The sequence below is a fragment of the Triturus cristatus genome, chromosome 1_2 (genome assembly GCF_964204655.1).
Source record: "Triturus cristatus chromosome 1_2, aTriCri1.1, whole genome shotgun sequence".
NCBI classification, from domain to species: domain Eukaryota; kingdom Metazoa; phylum Chordata; class Amphibia; order Caudata; family Salamandridae; genus Triturus; species Triturus cristatus.
Window position 1 is genome coordinate 128,333,976 of NC_140580.1, and position 21,700 is coordinate 128,355,675.

At 46.9% G+C, this 21,700-nt stretch overlaps 1 pseudogene across 1 annotated transcript in view; it reads right to left on the bottom strand.

Moving 5' to 3' along the window:
- The window catches only part of LOC146866943 (lysine-specific demethylase 5B-like), a 429,067-nt pseudogene that overhangs the window by 296,783 nt on the left and 110,584 nt on the right, over positions 1-21,700 (bottom strand). The window contains exon 5 of the transcript XR_014966723.1: positions 289-427. The product of XR_014966723.1 is annotated as a lysine-specific demethylase 5B-like (transcript). The remainder of the gene's footprint in view (positions 1-288; positions 428-21,700) is intronic.

A 21,700-nucleotide genomic window follows, 5' to 3' on the forward strand; every position in this document is an offset into this window, starting at 1 on the left:
GCATTGAAATAAATTGCCACTCTGTTCTTTAAAAAGTGTTCTGACTGGACACTGGTTAAAGGACCACAGGTCACCACTTAATTTAAGGACCAAATGTTTAGCACAGCACCAATGACTTTATTAGGGTTGAATCAATGAAGTTCCAGTGGTAATTCTTTTGGCATTTAGAATTTCTGTGAGAAACACTGTTTTTTCAGTGGCGACAAACTGTTGTCTTGCATGTGAGACAATGAAAGGAAAAATGTTACGAGAAACAATAGGAACTGTAGACAAACAACTTTATCCCACCTGCATGGTATCCACTTCCTGCATCCATTCTTTGGCTTTCTGTAAAGCATCTTTCAAAGCCAAGCCATTTGGAAGATATGCAGGAACATTCTCGACTTCCGCCAATGCTGCCGCAAGAACGCTAATTGAACTGTGTGGCCTGTGGGAAAAAATAAGCAAGGATTGATTTTCTAGTCATCGTGGCTTAATGAATAAGTTACTTACCTTCGGTAACGCCTCATCTGGTAGAGATGGGATCTAGTCACAGATTCCTTATCTTAGAATTCTCCCCAGGTGCCGGACTAGATCCGGATATTTTTGCAGCAGTACCTCTGCATGTCAGTAGAGGGTGTCGACTCTGTAGCGACATCATCCTCCGGATGTGACGTAAATGGAGTCCACTTAAGCCCTCTCCTGATGCGCTGACGTCAGTTTCTTCTGTAACTACTTTTCGAGCCAACAACGCAGAGCCACCTATAGAAATTACTTATGTTAACAGTGTAATGATAGACTAAACAATGTGGACGAACCCACTATGTCGGTATGGTACAATCACTATTGTGGTAAGTACATGGACCCATTAGGTGTGCTTTAAAGACCCCTCACACACCAACCTGGATGGTGTCATGCTTCTTCATTGGGATCCCAACCGGGTGGCCGAATGCCCCCCGGTTGTGCTACGATGCCTGATTACAGCAGAGCTAGTGTGGTGTAAATGTGTGATGTGTCGTGAGTTTTTATTAAAAATATCTGAGGATCCTTGCCTGTAAAGTTTATTAATGGTGGCTCAGGATATAGTTAAAAATGTGTGGTGCAACTACTAGGAGATTATTATCCTTAGTTGACTATGTTTCAGCCCGCAAAAAGGTGTGTGGGAGGGACTTTCTTCAGGACCGGTTAGTGAGGCTAGTGAGTGGCAAAGGTGGAAGGCGCCACGTGAAAAAGAAGTGAAGTACCTACACATGCACTAAGGTGTGTGGTCTAACGTACTTACAGACACTTGTAAAAAACACTATATTAAGGTTAGGGCAGTTGATCGAGGGTCGGGAGAGGACTCATCCGGTGTGCCAATTTGGTCTCGGTGAGTAGCCCGTCTTTAAACCTGATGTGGTCTCCCGTCGTCTTGGCTGGTCCAGCCAAGACGACGAGAGACCACAGCTCACCTTAGCACGTGTGTAGGTACTTCACTTTTTCACGTGGCGCCTTCCACCTTTGCCACTCACTAGCATGACACCAACCAGGTTGGTGTGTGAGGGGTCTTTTAAACACACCTAATGGGTCCATGTACTTACAAGAATAGTGATTGTACCATACCGACATAGTGGGTTGGTCCACATTGTTTAGTCTATCATTACATTGGGGATCCGGACACACCCCGCATTTCCCTTGCTCTCTCATTGTTTTCCTATATATATATATGTTAACAGTGTGCCAATAAAGAGACCTCTTTGTGTCAAATGTCCTAAAGCAAGGCATCAGAATGCGAAGAAAGGGATCTTGTAGGTAACATGACCAGCAGTTTGCAGAGCGGGGAGGATGGGTGGGTCGTTAAGGAATCTGCGGCTAGATCCTGTCTCTACCAAATAAGGCGTTACAGAAGGTAAGTAACTTATTCATCTGATAAGAGACATCTAGCCACAGATTCTTTATCTTAGAATTAGATATCCAAGCAACACCATCCCTGGAGGAGGTTCTGGGAACTAAACTCACTAAAGATCCCTGAATAGGACTAGCCGGTCCATAATGAGATAAAGTGACCAAGCTGTCTTAAGAATTATAGGTGAAGCAAGGAAAATGCTCCACCAGAAGGACTGTAGGAAGCCCGTTGGGAGCTAAAGTCTGTAAAACTGTGAGAAGCATGTGGAAAACACTGCTCACAGTAGTGGGGGCGATAAGAGAGTGTTAGAGAAAACCCTTTATAGAAACAATAATACTATGTAGCCCTGACGAAGGTATTCAACCCAAGACTGGACAAGGCTCAAGGACCAAGGACAACAGCCCATACCACTGGATTAGAGCTCCCCTTGTGGTGGAAACTAGTGTGTGGACTAATCCTACCCTGTGAAACACCGAAAAGAGAATCTCGGATCACATCACATATGTATATACATATGTGTGCTCAGAGATTCTCTTTTCAGTGTTTCATCATTGCTGAAAAAAATGCATTGTATGAACAACAACGTTTGGTAAAGACCACTCTCAGTCAGAAAAAAACCCTCCTAGAGGGAAGGTAACTCTCGGGACTATGCAATGTAGAAGCCCAGAGGGGAAAGGAAAAATAAGTGCATAAGCAACTACCAAGTGAAGGTCGAATTAGAGCACCAAGAAAGGAGTAGTTACAAAAGCAGATATTTACGCTCTATGGAAGAAGTTCAGCACAACCATACTTGCACTATATACCCATATATACTTGAACACACATATATATATATATATATATATTCACTGAAAAAAACATAGGTTTCAGACATGTTATAGTTAGGAATTAATATTTAAAAAACCTTAGAAATTCACTGAAAAAACATAGGTTTCAGGGGTGTTATAGTTAGCTGGACATTTCACTCGTACAAAACCATAGAAATTCCCCCTTTATAGTTAGTTCAGCTAACTATAAGTCACGCCCCCGCAATGCACTGCCGATAACGTCACATATTACATCACACATGACATGGTCAGTGACATCACTGATGACATCTCAAATGACATCACTGATGACATCATCCAGTGTCTGTGTGTTTCTGTAAAGTTTAAATATGTTTATTATATATAGGGAAAGGCATATTAAAGAATGAGTGGGAGTATAAGTGTGTGAATGGATAATTTTGTTGGTGCGTGACTGACTATAAGTGAGTGATTAAACGTATCTAACTGAATGCATGGGTTAGTGACTAAACTGTGTGAATGTCTGTATCCGTCTGACTGTTGGTGTGTAAGCGGCTGCATGGGTTTGCAAATAGCTACATGAGTGTCTATATGGGTTATAGATTGGTTGTCTGAGTATCTGTATGGGTGCCTGAGTGTGGGTGGGGTGTGTGAATATGCATAGAGGTGTGAGTGGGTGATTCACTGGGGGCATGGTTTCAAGAGTGCATCTGTGATGGACTATATGGGTGGGTGAGTTATGTATGGTTGTGTTAGTGAGTTAATGTATATTTCACTGGTACATGTGTGAGTAGCTTCATATGTGAAAGGCAGTATATATGTGTGTTGGAGTACATAAATGGCTATAAGTGAGAGTGTGTGATTGTGAGAGGGGCTGTATGGATGAGTGTGTGCTTGGATCATTGATTGTATAAGAGCGTAAGAATGTGCTAGTATTTGTATGAGTAATTGAGCTGGTGTGTGTATAACTGTATAGGTGAGTAAATGACAGTGTGATTAATTATTTGCATGACAGAGTAGGTGTGTGAGTACCTCTATGGATGAGTGGCGGTGTGTGAGTGTCTATATAGGTGTATGAGTGCATATGATAGTCCTGTACTAAGTGACCATAAGTATGAGTGACTGTACGGGTGAGTGAGTGGATGGGTGTGTAGACCTAAGAATCAGTAAGTGGGTATGTAGTTATTGGTGTTGGAGTGTCTATGGTTTTGAGAATGGCAGTCTGTAATTTAGAGTGGGTGTATCAAAGCTTATATTAGGGTGTGAGAAGATGCATCAAATTATCACAGGGATGATGTCATGAGTGATGTCATCAGTGATGTCACTGACCATGTCATGAGTGATGTAATATGTGACGTCATCAGCAGTGCATTGCGGGGACGCGAGTTATAGTTAGCTGAACTAACTATAACGGGGGAATTTCTATAGTTTTGTACGAGTGAAATGTCCAGCTAACTATAACACCCCTGAAACCGATGGTTCTTTCAGTGAATTTCTAAGGTTTTTAAAATGCTAATTCCTAACTATAACATGTCTGAAACTTATGGTTTTTTCAGTGAACTTCAAAGGTTTTTTAAACGATATTTTTAAAATGTATTTCTTGTTCTAATTTTTTTATATTCTTTAACTACATTTTTTTAATCTATTTTTATATATTTTTTTTTAAATTACACTACACATTTTTTTAAAATATATATTTTTTTAAATAAATTATATTTTTATTATTTTATATTCTTTTAAATATACTTATATTATATATTTTTTAATTTTTTTTTTCCGGTTTTTTTTGGAGTCGCGCACCCAACGCGTTAGAATATTGCATCCAACGCGTAGAAATCGTGCACCAAACCCGCTGGAGTCGTGCACCCTACAGGTTAGTAGTCGTGCATCCAACGCGTGCACATCAGGGGGCCGCGCTGGACGCGGGACTCCTAATTTTACCGTAAAAAAAAAACAATAGCCCCTATCACTAATTTTTATTATCCCCGGGGACCCCATCCCCCGGTGCTTATAAAAAACGTTGGGGACCGTGGGGGAGCCCCAACGCCCCCACGGTCCCAGCCGGCTCCCCGCGTCCTTCGGGAGCCGGCACTGCTTTTCCACATGGGGAGCTGCTGACATGCAGCTCCCCGTGTGGAAAAGCAATATGGGTTTCCCTGCTCCCTCTTTCAAAATCCAAACCAAGTTTGCTATGGGAGGGTGGGAGACTCCCGCCCTCTCATAGCAAACAACAGTGTCCTGGGGGTGGGCACCCCAGGACACGGCAGGAGCCTGCCCTGGGGGGTGGCGGTCCCCAGGGCCCTCGAGGGCTCCAGGAGGGGGGCCACGCAGCCCCCCTCCCTCAATACATAAAGACCCGGGGGTAGTGGTCCCCGGGGCTTGGGGGGCCATTGAGCCCCCCCCACAAATTATACTGGGAGGGGCTTTAATTTAATAATTTTGCCCAGGGATTTGGCGCCTCCCCCGGGGGCTAAATATAAAACAGCTCCCTTTTTTTTTTTTTTAATGGCAGGATCCGCGCACCCTGCGCGCACTTTCGGTTTAAAAAAAAAAATTAAATAAAAAAATTGGGGGGCCCTGGGAGTCCTTCTGGGACCCCCTAAGCAGGTCTAGAGGGTCAGGGTATTTCTACCCTGCCCCCTTTATACGTTTTGCACACTTATTCCACAGACTTCTTCAGCCTCACTTCTACCGAGGCACAAAATGGCTGCCAACAGCTCCTGGTTTCGAATGTTGACAACCACTTGACAGCCAATTAGCATTCAGCGCGTGATCGGGAAAGTGCGCCCAGGGTGCGCGGATCCAGCGCGGCCATAGATATAAATGTACTTTTAACTGTAATTTTCTCAGGAACTACTGAACTAATTGACACCATTTAAGCAAAAGGCACAAGTCTCAACTGAGGACTACCTCTTCGCCAAATTTCGTGTAATTCCGTTCAGCAGTTTGGGCTGTAGCTGCGGCTAAAGGTCCTATGGGAAATTGCATGGGCAAAAAAACGTTTTGGGACCCACCCTTTTTTTTTTCGGCTACACGAATCATCCCGAGACTTTCAGGATAGGAGTGGATCGGAGCTGGCCAAAAATTTTGAAAAGTTTGCGAAGATTCATCAATCGGCGCCAAAGTTATTGAGAATAGAATGCTGTGGATTTCCTATGGAAAATAGGTCCTAACTATAACTACAACTGGCAACCGCCAGTAGGTAAAATAAATATATATATATATCAAATGCTACTTACCAGTACGCATCTGTTCTTGGCATGTAGAGCTGCAGATCTACACACTGTGCATAGATCGCCATCTGGTGTTGGGCCCGGATGTTTGCAGTTGTTTTACCTCTTGGAAAGTCTTTGGAAATCACGAGGTATGTGACTCCTCCTTCGGATCGTATTGCGCATTGCTTTTGGCTCCATCCTCAGATTGTTTTTCGCCAGCAGGGAAATGGAGTGCTGTATCTAAATAAGATAAACTGGAACAGATAAAGGTAGCCGGGGAGGCGGGTGGGCGTGTGTAGATCTGCAGCTCTACATGCCAAGAACAGATGCATACTGGTAAGTAGCATTTGCCGTTCCGAGGCATATGAGCTGCAGATTACACACTGTGCATAGATTATACAGCAGTATTCGCTCCTAGCGGCGACCACCAATATCTGTTGCAGTGGTTTGAAACAATGTTTTGAGTACAGCCTGTCCACACTAGCTTGTTGCTTAGTTTGCACATCTACACAAAAGTGTTTAGTGAAAGTGTGCGGTGTTGACCATGTAGCTGCTTTGCAGATATCATCTAAGGGGATGTTCCCTAAGAATGCCATGGAAGCCCCTATCTTACGTGTAGAGTGGGCTTTAGGGGGAACAGATAGCGTTTGTTTTGCTTTGTTGTAGCAAATCTGTATGCATTTGACAATCCACCTAGCTATCCCAGATTTGGAGATAGGGTTGCCTTTGTGTGATGGTGAGAAAGACACGAATAGTTGTTTGGTCTTACGAAAGGGTTGTGTTCTCTCGATGTAGTAGAGTAAGGCTTGTTTAACATCTAATATGTGGAGAGCTTTCTGCAACGGTCTGTGGCTGCGAGAAGAATACGGGTAGTTCCACAGATTGGTTTAGGTAAAAAGGAGAAATGACTTCAGGGAGGAATTTCGGATTAGTACGGAGAACAACCTTGCTATGGTGCATTTGCAGAAAAGGTTCTTGAATGGTGAGTGTTTGTATTTCACTGACCTTCTGAGGGAAGTGTTGGCTACAAGAAAATCCGTTTTCCATGTTAGGAATTGAAGTTCACATTTGTGTAGAGGTTCAAAGGGAGGCCCCATTAGTCTTGTGAGAACAATGTTTAGGTTCCACACAGGTGAGGGTGGCACTCTGGGGGGAATTATTCTTTTGAGGCCTTCCATGAAGGCTTTTATGGCAGGTACTCTAAAGAGTGATAGATGGGGGGCTTGTGTTTGGAGTCTGTTTCCTACCTGCGGACCTGCTACACGCTGATTTGGTCACTCCGCCGCTCCTGGGGCCCTGACGCTGCGGGTCTCCCCTGACGCCGCTTCACTCCATCGCGGCCGTGACAGGGGGAGACTACAGCTCCCAGGTTGCTTTGCGCCCAATTTCCTGCCGTGTTTGCGCCCGGAGGTGCTTAAAAGACCGAGGCTCCCTCAGCGTCGCCCGTGCAAAGGGTGGGCCCTCTGAGGCTGGGCTGGGCCACGCTTTTTGGCCCCAGGTCTTCGCTGCTGTCCCCTGATACTTTGGACACTGTGAGATTGTTTAAATTAATAGAGCTTGTGTGGCTCTAACACAGGATAAGGAGCTGAATTACCCCTTACCACTGTTGTGTGATTATTTTTCTGTCTAAACACTATATTTAGTCTTTTTTGGGCCTCTGTGTTACCATTGAAAATGTTGAAATCCACAACAGGTAAAACACTTTCTGTAGCTGCAACTCTAGATAATTACCTGGTGAAAGTTGTAACTAAAATTAACAGTGAAAGACGTAAATCATTGGGCCAGGGGACCAGTTCCATTTCATTGTCTAGCTCGCCCACTGCATTGTCTTCTCCTATTCAGGGTGATAGCTGTAGTACTGATCAATACGATGTGATAAATACGGCAGATTTAGCTCTGCCGCCCCCTGAATTAGTGCAGGATCAGGAAAATATGGTCGACCTAAATGTCATCAATGATGCTCCACCAGACCGTTCCCCGGTCCTGGTAACACAGATAGTGTTGATATCTCACAAGCTGACACAAAATAAACGGGGGGGGGGGTTGGGGGGGGCTGGCCGCAACACAAATAAAAAAACCAGACCCGCCACCTACTAGTGGGTAAAGCCTATATGAGGTCCCGGCTAATAATGCCACTATTAAAATAGATTCAGAGCAAATAGACTGCCTGATTGGAATTTTAGAGGCCAAAATCACTAAGATAGTTAAACCCCTTGTGGCCAAAATTGACACGTTGTCTGCAGAAATTGTGAGATTAGGAAACCTCCTGGGACCCCGGAATGATATAATTGTAAGCAATAGCAATGCCGATAAGGGCCCTAGGGTTAACAACGAGACACCAAAGCCCATTAAGGAAGGACCCTGTTTGGTAGAATCAGCAGTTGCTGTATCCCTGGCAACTGCGAGTAAAACTCCACCACCAGTCACATGTATAGGGAGTAAGAGCGGGCCGGCAGTAGTAAAGACCAGTCGCACGGTCAGTGCACAGCCCGATTTACCTCCTGAATGTGCCCCATTTGTCGCAGTGTTGACAAATGTTCCACCCTTAGTAGAGGGTAGTCTGTCTAATAAGCCAGAACCCCACGAATCCCTAAAGAATAAAACTGTATCGTGGTTGAATAGAGAGTGTGGGTTCCCGGTTGGTCTATCACGACAGATACTAACCACCAGGAGAGTCTCATGGATAGGACAATTACACAAGAACATTAGGGGGGATTGTGTAATTATAAATTTTAGTAACCCACTTCTCGTTAATAATGCTTTGCTAAGAGCTTCCTCGCTGCCACATACTGATCAGGGCATTACACTTCGTCCACTGGGATATTTTTATAGACATCTAACTCAGCAGCCCATTAATGACTTATGTGAGGGCAGAGGAATTGGCACTGTAGGGGTTACCAGCCGCGGGGTTGCCACGTTCAATCGTTATCAACCCCTAAGTGATCTAGATTTAAATGATTGACTTGAATATGGCCGGGACCAGCCCACACCTGCTGTAGAAGTTTCCACATTGATTGTGGAGGAGGAATGTGGGTTAATTGGAGACTCAGGGAGCCCTTGTGGGGGTGGTACCCCAAATGTTATGAACACAGAGGGGGATGCCCAAGGTGGTCCTACTGATGGTACGATGGCAGTTAGGGCCCCACGTATAGGTACGAGGGTCCTTAGCTGGAACATTGCTGGGCTGAATAGTAAAGCAAATGATGCACAATGGAGGGACTGTTTGACAGACTGTGAAATTATTGGGTTACAAGAAACCTGGGACACGGAGAACACCTTTTTTGGGATGGGTATGCTGCTTTTTGGTCGGCAGCAGTTGCTTCCCCCATGGGGAGGGCAAAGGGTGGTCTTTTAACCCTCATCTCAAAACTTGAGGGGGTTAATTCACAAGTAGAGACAGGCACGCCTTACTGCCTTGCAGTGGAAATTTTAACAAAACTAACTAGGAATTGGCTCATTGTCAACTTTTATAACTCCTTTGATAAGAGTTTTTTTAATGAACATTTGGTCAGTCTTTATGACTTTTTGGAATCGTATAATGTTAATAGTACGAATCATTATTCGGTTATTATGATTGGAGATTTTAATGTTCATTGTTGTAAAGGTAACTGTTTTGTTTGGGACAGTTTAGGTCCAGCAAACCAAGATAATATTCACTTTGAACACACCCCGTCGGGATTGTATTTAGAAGATTTGGTGGTAGGTAATGATCTGATCTACCCCACCAAATTTACAGGAGATATCCCAACCTTTAAAGGAAGAGGCTCTGGGTCAACTATTGATCATATTTTTGTGAGCGCAAACCTAGCAAGTAGGGTTAGTCAGTATAATGTTAGTTGGTCCCCCTATGGAGATCATAACCCAGTAAAGGTGACTCTGACAGATGATCTAAGGAAAAAAGTGAAACCCAACCTGACTGCTGGAATCCATGACATAAGGCCCACCGATCAAGCGCGACGCCTGAAATGGTGCCGCGTGGTGCCAATGGACTTCAAGAAAAATTTGCTGGGAAAGGTTGGGGACCACATGACCACTTGTCTGAAAGACGGTGTCATAGGGGATGAGGTCCTAGTAGCCTATGGCAGAATCTGTACCCAGGTCGATAGTGACCTTAAAAAAGTAGTTAAGGGGCAACCCAGGGACGGGGAAAAATGGTTTGACCATAACTGTTCAATAGCCCAACGGAAGTTGAAGGTAGCTTTGAAAGCTGATTTGCCCGACAAAGCGGAAATTGCCGCCCTTAGGAACAATTAGAAAAAAGCACAAAGAAAGCGAAAAAATGAAATTAGGCAGGAAGCCTGGAACGAGCTTTTATCAATAGATGTAATTAAAAATAGTGCTAAGTTTTTGACTGTGATAAATATGCCTTTTTTCCAGGATAAAAATAACAGCGAGCTTGATTGTGGTATACAGGAAGAAAAATGGCACACTCATTTCAAACAGGTTTATGATGGAAATGGGATGTTGGATGGCCCAGTCTTAAACATGGAGAAATATTCTTTGACCTTCACTGAACTAGAAGTAACACATGCCATTATGCAGATGACAAGTAATAAGGCTCCGGGACCCGATGGAGTCCCGGCAGACCTTTTTAAATCAGATGTAAAAACCTGGTCAAAGATTTTATATAATGTCTTTGTTAACGCCTGTCAATTGGGTCTACCCCCGTCATGGGCACGATCTGTTATTATACCCATTTATAAGAAGGGTAACAGAGGTGATCCGAGCGGTTATTGCCCGATATCCCTAATTGACTCTTCTGTGAAAGTTTTGGGTAGGGTGGTCCTTGGCCAACTGATTGGCTGGCTCGAGGAATCTGGAACACTCTCTATGGCCCAGTATGGCTTCAGAAAAGGGATGGGCACCACGGACCAATGCCTGAACTTGCAACTACTAATAGGTAAATATACGGTGGCAAAGAATGGAACACTATTAGTAGCTTTTATGGACCTGTCCTCGGCCTTTGATCGAGTAAACAGGTCAAAGCTGTGGTCTTTGCTCCTAATCTGTGGAGTAGACAAAAACATCATCTATTTCTTAGCCGACCTGCATAGGGATTTATCTGCAACGGTGAGGTATGATCAACAGGGTAATTGTACGGAAGGTATACCCATATCAAATGGAGTTAGACAGGTGCATTCTGGCGCCCCTGCTCTTTACATTATATATCAATAACCTAGATACTGCCTTAATTGCCTCCTGTAAAGATATTCCCTGTGCAGGGAAACGCTTGATTCCCGCACTTTTATATGCGGATGACGCCGCCCTCTTAGCAAGAATGGCTGTGGGACTTCAATTATTGGTAGATTCCTTTTCTGGCTTCATGAAGTCATTAGATTTAAGCGTAAATTTCTCAAAATCACATGTAATGGCTATTGGACAGAAATCCCCAAAGGCTAAAACCTTTTATTGTGAGGGCCATATATTAACCAGGGTGTCGTCGTTTCCATACTTGGGTGTACTTTTCGACGACCAAGGATCCTGGGTAACTCAAATCACAGCGAAAAAAATTGTACTGATAAGAGCAACCCTGGCCGTACTGGGTTTTGCCAGAAAGTTAAGAGCCAGGCCAATGAAGGCCCTCATTCAAATATACAGAGCCAAGTGCATTTCACTAGCCATGTATGGGGCCGAGCTATGGGGAATAAAAAATGTAAAGAACATACAGATTGTTGAAGATAGGTTCCTAAAGAACCTCCTATCTGTCCCTAAAACAACAGCCAACTACAATACACATCAAGAGCTTGGAATCGGCTTTGTTGAAGATGCTATTGCCGTGGCACCACTATTGAAATGGATAGCTACTTGGTTAAACCCTGACTTAATGCTTAATCATATTATTATGAAAGACTGTATGTCACTTGACTATGGGTTGTGTATACCCTGGCTTAAATATATTCAGAGGTTGGCAGCAAAGCTGGGTCGTCCAGAATTATATCATTCTCCAGAAGCTCTAGTGAATGGAAATATAAAATGGTGTAAGGAAATGTTCTTGCACATAGCCACCATGGATAGGGAAGAGAGAGAGCTGGTAAAGGTGACAGTAAGGGCCCACCAGCTATGTAAAAACACTATCCATGGAACCATATTTAGGCTATGTCACAAATAACAATCATCGCTTCTTACTGACTAGATTTAGATTTAATCAACTGCATCTTCTTATTGGAGAACAGAAAGGATGGAAGAGGGTAGAGGATCTTGGCCCTTGTACTTGTGATAATTTTTCGCAACAAGACATCACACATTTCCTCTTTTTCTGTGAACACCTTATTGTCATTAGGAAACGTTTTATTCTCCCTATTTTAAAAAACAAAGGTTTTGTGCAAGTGAGACCTGCCCTTCTCTACTTGCAAATGTTAACTGACGTTTGGGAAACTTTTAACGTTGCCAATTTTTTATCAGCAGCCATAAGAATGTTGAGGAAATGAACTTAACATTATATCATGAACATCCTTTTTTAATTGTGTTAAGAAGGAAATTGTTTTTACGTGGTTTTATTGAATGCTTTTATACGTTTTTATGAGCCATGATTGTGTTAATTGAGTCACGTACCTACAACTGTTTTTATATATTGTGTTTTGTAGTATGCTTTTATGGTTTGTACCTAAACCGAATAAAGATATTTGACTGACTGAGTGATAGATGTTGCCTGTTTTGTAGATAAGCTGCTATGGCTGCAAGGTGCAGTCTAATAGACATGTAGGCCAGATTGCATCTTTGTAGGTATAGTAAATAGCCTATGATGTGTTGAATGGACACATCTAGGGGATTGAAGTTATTATTGTGACAATAGACCACAAAACGTTTCCACTTGGCTGCGTAGCAAGCCCTAGTGGTAGGTTGTCTAGCTACTCTAAAGACGTTCATACAGTATGGGGGAAGATTTAGATAACCGAATTCTAGGATTTCAGGAGCCAGATCGCAAGGTTGAGCCGAGCTGGGACCGGGTGTCTGATCTCTCCATGGTTCTGAGTTAAGAGGCGTGGAGAGAGGTGTAACTTTTGGTGCGGTACTACTGATAGTTCCAGCAATGTGGTGTACCATGGTTGTCTGGCACAAGTGGGAGCAACTAGGATGAGAATTAGGGAGTGTTGCTGTAGTTTGCGCACCACTAATGGAATGAGAGGGAGAGGCGGAAAAGCGTACGCAAATTTGCCTGACCAGTTCATCCATATCGCATTGCCTTTGGACAATGGGTGTGGATACCTGGCGGTGAAGCTTGGGCATTTGGCGTTTTCGTGGGTGGCAAAGAGGTCTATCTGTGGCTGCCCCCACAGTTGAAAGTACGGGTGAAGAACTTGCGGATGGAGTTCCCACTCGTGGATCTGTTGTGTTTGTCTGCTCAGCAGATCGGCCATAGTGTTCTGGACTCCTGGGACATGTTGGGCTAGGAGAAAGATTTTTTGGGGTATGGCCCTTCTCCATATGCTCTGTGCTAGCTGAGAGAGCTGCGGAGAGTGTGTGCCCCCTTGTTTTTGTATATAGTACATGGCTGTCATGTTGTCTGTGCGGACTAGGACTGCCTTGCCGGATATATGTGTTTGAAAGGATTTTAGGGCTAAGAATATGGCTAGTAACTCCAGATGGTTGATGTGGAGTAACTTTTGTTGAGGTGTCCACCTGCCCTGCATGGTGTGATGTAGTAGGTGAGCTACCCAGCCGGAGAGCGATGCGTCCGCTGTCAGTACTATCTGAGGAACCATGTCAAGGAACGGTCGCCCTTTGGAAAGGTTTTTGGTGGTCCACCACTGCAGAGAGCGATGGGCACGACCGTCTACCAACACCAGATCTGTTAATTGACCCTGGGCCTGGTTCCATTGGCGTGCTAAGCACTCTTGGAGAGGACGCATTTGGAGTCTTGCGTGGGGTACTATGAATATGCAAGAGGCCATCATTCCTATTAGTTGCATGAACACTCGAGCTGGAAGAGAGTGTTCCGGCTGAAATTTGGCGCGTAGAGCCTGAATGCTCGCTATCCTGGCCGGACTGGGGTAGGCTAGCGCTTTTGAGGTGTCTATAGTGGCACCGAGGTATTGTTGTACGTGGGACGGTTGCAGATGGGACTTTGTGTGGTTTACTGTGAAGCCCAGTTCGTGAAGTAGCTGGATAGTGGCTTGAGTGTGTTGTACACACTGGTTGTATGAGCTGGCTTTTATTAGCCAGTCGTCTAGATATGGGAAGACGTGGATGTGTTGTCTTCACAGGTGTGCTGCCACTACCGCTAGGCACTTGGTAAACACTCGCGGTGCTGACTCCAAATGGGAGCACCTTGAATTGATAATGTTGACCGTCCACTACAAACCAGAGAATCTTTCTGTGAGCTGTGTGAACGGGAATGTGGAAATAGGCGTCCTTGAGGTCTAGGGTGGCAAGGAAGTCGTTTTGGGAGAGCAGGGGAAGTACTTGCTCGAGTGTGACCATGTGGAAATGGTCTGAGTGTATATAGTGATTTAGGGGTCTGAGATCTAGGATGGGCCGTAGAGTGTCGTCTCTTTTTGGTATGAGAAAATATAGGGAGTAAACTCCCATATTTTGTTGGTGGGCAGGAACTAGTTCTATCGCACTCTTTTGTAGGAGGGAGATCACCTCCTGCTGCAGAAGTGACAAATGTTCCTGTGACATCGGACGTTGTTTGGGTGGAAAGATTGGGGGGGTAGATGTTAGTTTGAGGCAGTAGCCTGACCAAATTATCTGTGTTACCCATTTGTGATAGTAGTCCAGACAGGGAGGAAATTGTGGAGTCTGCCCCCGACTGGAGTGGAATGGTCTGGGGGGAGTGGAGGGAAGTCATTGGGCAGGGGTGGAGGCAGAGCGGGAGGTGTTAGGTTTGCCTCTGCTTTTTTTGTAATTTCCTCTGTAGCCGCCTCTCTGGTAACCCCTAGTGAAGGTGGATTGGGTAGGGGTTTTATAGGAAGTGGAGGCGCTGTCTGAGGAGTAGCCTTTGGAGGTGCTTTGAAAGGAAGAGCGGCGAAAGGAGCGCCTGGGATTGTGTGACTTTAAGGCTCCCATAGACTTTACCGTATCGGTGTCCTTTTTCATTTTTTCCAGGGCAACGTCAACGTGTGGCCCAAACAGATGTTCCTGGTCAAAGGGGTGGTTCAGGATGGAAGCCTGCACCTCAGGTTTGAAACCTGAAATACGTAGCCAGGCATGCCTATGGAGGAGGACGCTGGTGTTAATTGCCCTAGAGGCGGTGTCAGCTACATCTAGGGTGCAGCGAATGGAGGTGTTGGTAATGGTTTTACCCTACTGGATTAATTTGTTGGCTCTATTCTTGTACTTGTCAGGGAGGTGTTGCATTATGGCTTCTAGTTCGTCATAATGTGCCCTGTCATATCTTGCCAAAAGCGCTTGTGCGTTTGCGATGCACCATATGTTGGCCACCTGGGATGCAGTGCGCTTGCCAGAGGCGTCTAGGAGTTTGGACTCCTTATCAGGTGGTGGTGTTTCGCCTGAGGCCTGGGAGTTTGCACGCTTCCTTGCAGTGGAGGCTACCAGGGTGTCTAGTGGTGCGGGCCCTCTGATGTAAGTGGGGTCTGTAGGGGCTGCCTTATACTTCTTCTAAATGCGAGGGTTGATGACTCTGGCCCTGACTGGGTCTTTAAAGACTTCAGGCACGTGCTTGATAACCCGTTTTAGCATGGGCAGGGCGGAAGTGGTCTTGCGTGTAGTATCAAAGGTATCGAGGAGGAAGTCCTCCTCCACGGGATCTGTATGGAGATCAACTCCGTGGTAGTGTGCCACCCTATGGAGTAATTAGTTAAACCCCATTGTGTCTTCAGGGGAGGATGGTCTTGAAGGGTAAAAGTCGTCCTGCGGGACGTTAGGAATGTTGTAGACGTCCCATGGGTCTGGGGAGCCTATAGGAGTGGGGTCCCCTGTGGGCTGGTCATGGGGCCCGTCCCCTGTGTCATCGTAGACATCGTCATCATCCTCATCAGGAGAGGGTGTGGGGGAATGATGAGGTGGGGGAGGTGGAGGAGAGGGAGGAGGTGGAGGAGGAGATGGAGGAGGAGGTGGAGGAGGGGGTGAACGTATTCTCAAAGGGGAGGTAGCAAAGTCTCTTCTCTTTGGAGGTGGAGCTGGGGCAGGCTTGTCCAGCGGTCTCTTTTTGATGCTGAGCATCAAATGTCCAGTTTTAGGGTCCTTGACCAGTGTCTTTTGTAGTGGATCGGGCTGAAATAGTTCCGTCTGTGAGTGGCCGATCCTTTGGTGCCGAAGGTGTCGAAGCCGTATGTTTTTTAGCCTTGTAGCCGGCATCGGTTTGTTTGTTTTGAACTGTGCGGCTTAGAAATGTCCGGATGTTTTCTCGGCTCCGGGATGACTTTCGGCTTCGAGGTGTGTGTTTCGAGGGCCTTTGGCTTTTTGCTCGGCTCCGAGGATGGTGCCGGTACCGAGGAGCTAGTGCCAGTTTTCGGCGCAGAGTGCTTCGAGGTGGAGCTCGGCGCGGAGGACGGAGGAGGAGGCCATTTACTTTTTCAGCGCCGGTGCGGAGGAGTGTTTCAAGGCACCGACGGCAGGCTGGCTCGAGCCCGAGCCGCCAGAAGGCTTGGTGGGCTTCTTAACCGGGCCCGAAAGCGAGGTATGGGAAGCAGTGTCTTTGGTCGTGCCTAGGCCCGAGGGCGAAGGCGTGACCGAAGCCTTTTTTGGTGCCGTCGAGGGTGGGGAGGTCGATGTTAGTACTCATGCCCCTCTGTGCCGGAGTGATGTCTTCGACATCTGATTCGTCGGCTTCGAAGGCGCTGACGAGGCCCTCTTCGGTGTGCTGCTCTTCAGGGACAACGACGCCTTCTCCGAAGATGGCGTCGGGGATCCCTGTCGACGAGTGTGCCATGGTTCTCCTCGCCCTTCGCTCTCGATTGGTCTTCTTGGACCGGAAGTATTTGCACGCCGGACAGTCTCGAGCCTCGTGTTCAGAGGAGAGGCAGAGGTTGCACACCTCATGGAGATCGGTGTGGGGAAATTTGGACCCACATCGAGGACACTTCTTGAATGGAGTCCTTTCCATCAGCCAGGACCGGAGCTTAGGTAGGCCCAAAGGCCTTCGTCGACAACCGGAATCGAAGACTTCGGACGATGAGAGTTGCATCGAGATCGCGATCGAAAACAATACCGCGAAAAGGGGAGGATTGCGCGCCGATCATGAGAACTGGAAACTGTTCGGAACCGGAGCACGGAGAACACATCCGAGCCCGATGGCGGAAAAAAACAATCTGAGGATGGAGCCAAAGCCCATATGCAATACGATCCGAAGGAGGAGTCACATACCTCATGACTTCCAAAGACTTTCCAAGAGGAAAAACAACTGCAAACATCCGGGCCCAACACCAGATGGCGATCTATGCACAGTGTGTAATCTGCAGCTCATATGCCTCGAACATATATATTCACCAAACAGCCCCAAGGAGAGTGCTCTATTCCATAGTGGGTGCTGGTCTCGAGGACGGGCCAGTCCTCCCAATTAATTTTTCACCAAAGTTCCTTTGAAGAAGGAAACAACCTGTTGGAAACCGGGCAACCAGGTTAGCAGTCACCAGGTTCCCAGCACCGTGGTAGCTTGGCTCGAGCGGTTGGGGGTCAGGCACCGTGTTAAGCGTACGTCACACCCTCACAATAACCATGCGTTCATCCGTTCCAAAAACGACACTACACCGTAAAAATTATGCAAGTCAAGTTGAAAATATATATGTCTTTATCTTATTTTCTCTTAGTTGCAGGTTTCATCACATAAATACAATACAATAGGATTTTCCTTTAAAAGAGCAGGTCAAACAAACAATGCTACTTTGGAATTTCAATAAATAGATTCAGGTCCTCATTAAGCAAAGAATAAATAGATGTGCAATAAATACAGACGGCAAATAAATACAGTCAGACAATAAATACAGTGCAGGAATAAATTAGTGGAAGACAATAAATAAAGCACCCTCAATAAATAAGGTAAAGCAATCAATGACAGTATAGATCAGATCACTTTCATGAGGTAACTTGGTCTTACTTTGCCAATATACAGCTTGTGGTCATTTGGATGGCATGGGGGGTGTCCCACCTAGATTGGTCAAGGCTGGGGCCTAAGCTGAGGCAGAACAAGAGTAACCTAAAGATTTGGCCCTCCAAACTACACAGCCCCTCACAGATGTCACTGCACCAGTCTCAGTTCACCCCTGGCACTCCCAGGCTGGTTCTAACACCCCTCTAACCCCTAAGATGGTCTTTCAGGGCTACACGGGGCCTCAGACGCCCCCTCTACCACTTACTGCCCTTTTCACGATGATCGGCTCCGCTCGGCGCCGTGTCGATGTCGTGAGGCGGCTCCGGCTCGATGCCGCTGGGCGGCCTCGTCTCGATGTTGCTGGGCGGTCTCGGCTCGATGTCGCTGGGCGGCCTCGTCTCGATGTCGCTGGGCGATCTCGACTCGATGTCGCTGGGCGGCCTCGTCTCGATGTCGCTGGGCGATCTCGACTCGATGTCGCCTTCCGGTGTCGCAGGGACACGGCCTCCCCGCTTCCGGGTGTCTCCGGAGTGCGATCTCCACTCCCGACCTCCGGCGCGCTTCACCTCAGTTTCCGGCGACTCCGGTGGGCGGACTTCACTCCCCCGTCGACGCCTCACCTCGACCGCGGGTGAATCTCCACTCGACCTCCGGCGCCTCTCCACGACCTCCGTCGGCGCCCTCACCTCGACCTCGGGTGAATCTCCACTCGACCTCCGGCGCCTCTCCACGACCTCCGTCGGTGCCCTCACTCGACCTCTGGCGGCTCCGGGTACGACGTCTGCTTTCTGGCAGCGCCGCTTCTCTACCTCAGGCCCCAGGTCTCCAGGCTTCTCGACGTCAGGACTCCAGGAGGACACCACTGAACAGGTCAGGAACTTGCTGTTCTTCCTCTTTAAGGCCTGTTTCAAATGTTCAGTTCCTTAAGATGGTTCTTCCGGTCTTGGTCCCACACAGGGCTTTAGGCTGGGCTTGGTCAGTAGGGACTAGCATCAAGGGTGGGTTTCTGGACCCCACTCCAAGCACTGGTTTCCACCCCTGCTGCCTTACTCCGACCTCCTTCTATATCTGTCCTCTCTCCTCTCCAGTCAGATGCCAACTGCCACTCTGAGATGGCCTCCCAACATTCTAAACTGCCTCCCACTGTCACAGGGTTCTAGAATGTTACAGAAGGTTCTAGAAACCTCCAGTGGGTTCTGGTGATGTCACAGGTGACAATGGGTGGCCACCATTTTGTGTCTCAGGCCCTCAGACAGAAGTTCCAGGGGTAGGGCAAATGGCTCCCTGACCCTGCATCAACACTAAAAAGTCTGGTGGTTCTCAAAAAGGAAAAATTATAACAGGGTTTGAGGCAAAAGTGGGACAAAATAAATAATGATGAGGAGGGACCACCCAAAGGGCTGACAGGTCTAACACAACCGCACTCCAAGGAAATCGTCAATTAATTGGAATTTATTCTGTTGTGCAAATAATAACCACTAACCACCACCAACGCGTTTCAACCAACAATAGGTATTGCTCACGGTATGTGAATCTGTTTTTGTGTCTTTATTTATAGTTATTCCCATTAAAACCAATTAAGAGGAATTATGGGAGATGTAGTTCTTAGTTCTTTATACCGTTTTCCAGCACTTAAGTTCACTTATTCCTCTGTAGAGTGATGTATTTATCACTCGTGGATATGGTGATATTATTTTTGTTTGGGCATTTTGCATTTGAGTAAAGAATCAAACTTTATTGACAATACACGCTTTCATTCCTCCAATCCGCTCTGTGGATACATCATTGTTAAGATGTATAGTTGCTTATTCTCGCTTAGTGCGTTTTACTCATGGTTGATATTCCACCCATTCATATATATATCTACAAATATAGATATATATACGCATACACACGTCTATCAAAATACACCAAAAGTATTATCCTCCCCATCGTTGAAGCAAACCACAGCCTCCATCAGCAACAGGGGACACTGATCCTCGTTCCTACACTGAACACTCATAGAATAGAGGCTTTCATCGAAAGATAGATATAAATACAAACATACATTGGTAAGAGACCAAAGTTGTGATCACAATGGAGTGAAAATGATAGACATACAGATATTAGCACTAAGCTGTAAAACCAGCAACAAAATACTGTATAAGAGAAGAGAGAGAGTGGAGAGCATCACACACCCCAGAAAAAAAATTGGCAACTGCCCATGAACCAACGCAACAAATTGAAGAGGCTACCATCAGGCGGTTAACAGGAAATCAAAAGAAAACACCAGGTGTAAAAACTCTGCTATGAAGTGTAAGAAAGTGGGTTTCTGTTGCAGTACCCCCCTTTTTTGCCTGATACCTTATGCACTTTTCCTTGTTGTGCCGTGGGCTCCTGCCAATCAGGTGCCCAGGGCCTGTGTTCCTTCCCTAAAAACTGCCTAACAGCCAAAACCCAATTGGCATCTCTGGTCACCTGCCAGCCCCTGGTAAATGGTACCCTAGGTGCCCGGGGCCTTGTGACCAGAGAAGGTCCCTAAGGGCAGCAGCACTTATTGAGCCACCCTTAGAGGCCCTGTACCCTGACACACACCCACTGCCTTTGCAGGCTGAGTGTCTGGGTGCAGAACAAAACAAAGAGTCGACATGGCACACATCCCTGTGTGCCATGCCCATCACCTACACTGCCATGGCATATATCAGCCACCCCTCTAGCTGGGTGCCCTATGCCAATGGTGTGGGCACAGGAGCAGGAGCCCTGTGCCCCTACAGTACCCAGGTCCATTCCTGGGCACTGTAAGTGCAGTGCTGCCATTTAAGAGTACATGGTGCTGAGAGCTCGTCAAACACTAACTCCACAGCACCATAATGGCAACACTGAAGACTGGGAAGTTTGGTGTCAAACTTCTCAGCACATTAAACCCATACTGATGCCAGTGTGGGATTTCATGTACCCAGCACCCCAGAGGGCATCTTAGAGGTGCCCCCTGAAACCTAACCTACAATCCACGTCTGCTCTGAGGCTGCCTAGGCTGCCACACAGCAGACAGTTTGCTGGACCCCTGGGTGGGAGAGCCCTTGCTCTCCTGGGCCTGCAACAATGCACATCTTGGGCGAGGTGATAAATCTTCTCTCCCAGGATGGGCAGGGGGAAGCTTCAAAAGGCATGCCGCCTCTGTGAGCTTCCCCAGGCCACTGCAACCCCCCACTCTGGCGGGAAGCTTGGCCGGAAACCCCAAATAAGGACAGGGGATGTGCCAGCCTGCCAACCCCACCCCTCAGGTGGGGGAGGCGAGGTGAAGCACATCTCCGGGCTCTCGCCATCTTGAAGATGAGAAGCCCTACCCTATCAGGACTAGGCTACTGCCCCCCTCCCACAGGAGAGAGGCAGGATAGGGGGTGTACCCACCCCAGGACAGGGACCCATTGGTCCCTGCCCTTCACCTACCTGTAACGCCCCTAAATCTAGTATTTAGGGGCACCCTGAACCTTCCTTCCCCAGATTCCAGATTCCGAAATACAAAGAAGAGCAAGAAGAAAGAAGACCTGCCCTGCAGCTGCTAAGAAGAGGAAGACACCAACTGCTTTGGCCCCAGCCCTACCGGCCTGTCGACCCTCGAACCTGCTCCTGCTCCAACTCGGCATCTCTTGTGGCCAGCAACCTCACAAACCCCGGAGGACCTGGCTACTTTGTGGCTCTAAGCCCCTGGGACTCCCATGAGTAGAGGCTCTACTCAAAACCTACTTCTAAGCCCTGGCAGCAGACCGGAACAGCGAACCCAGCACACGCTGCACCAGCCAAGCCTGGCCAGTGCCAGAGTGAACAAAGACCACGAGGACGACCACACGGCGACTGTGACCCC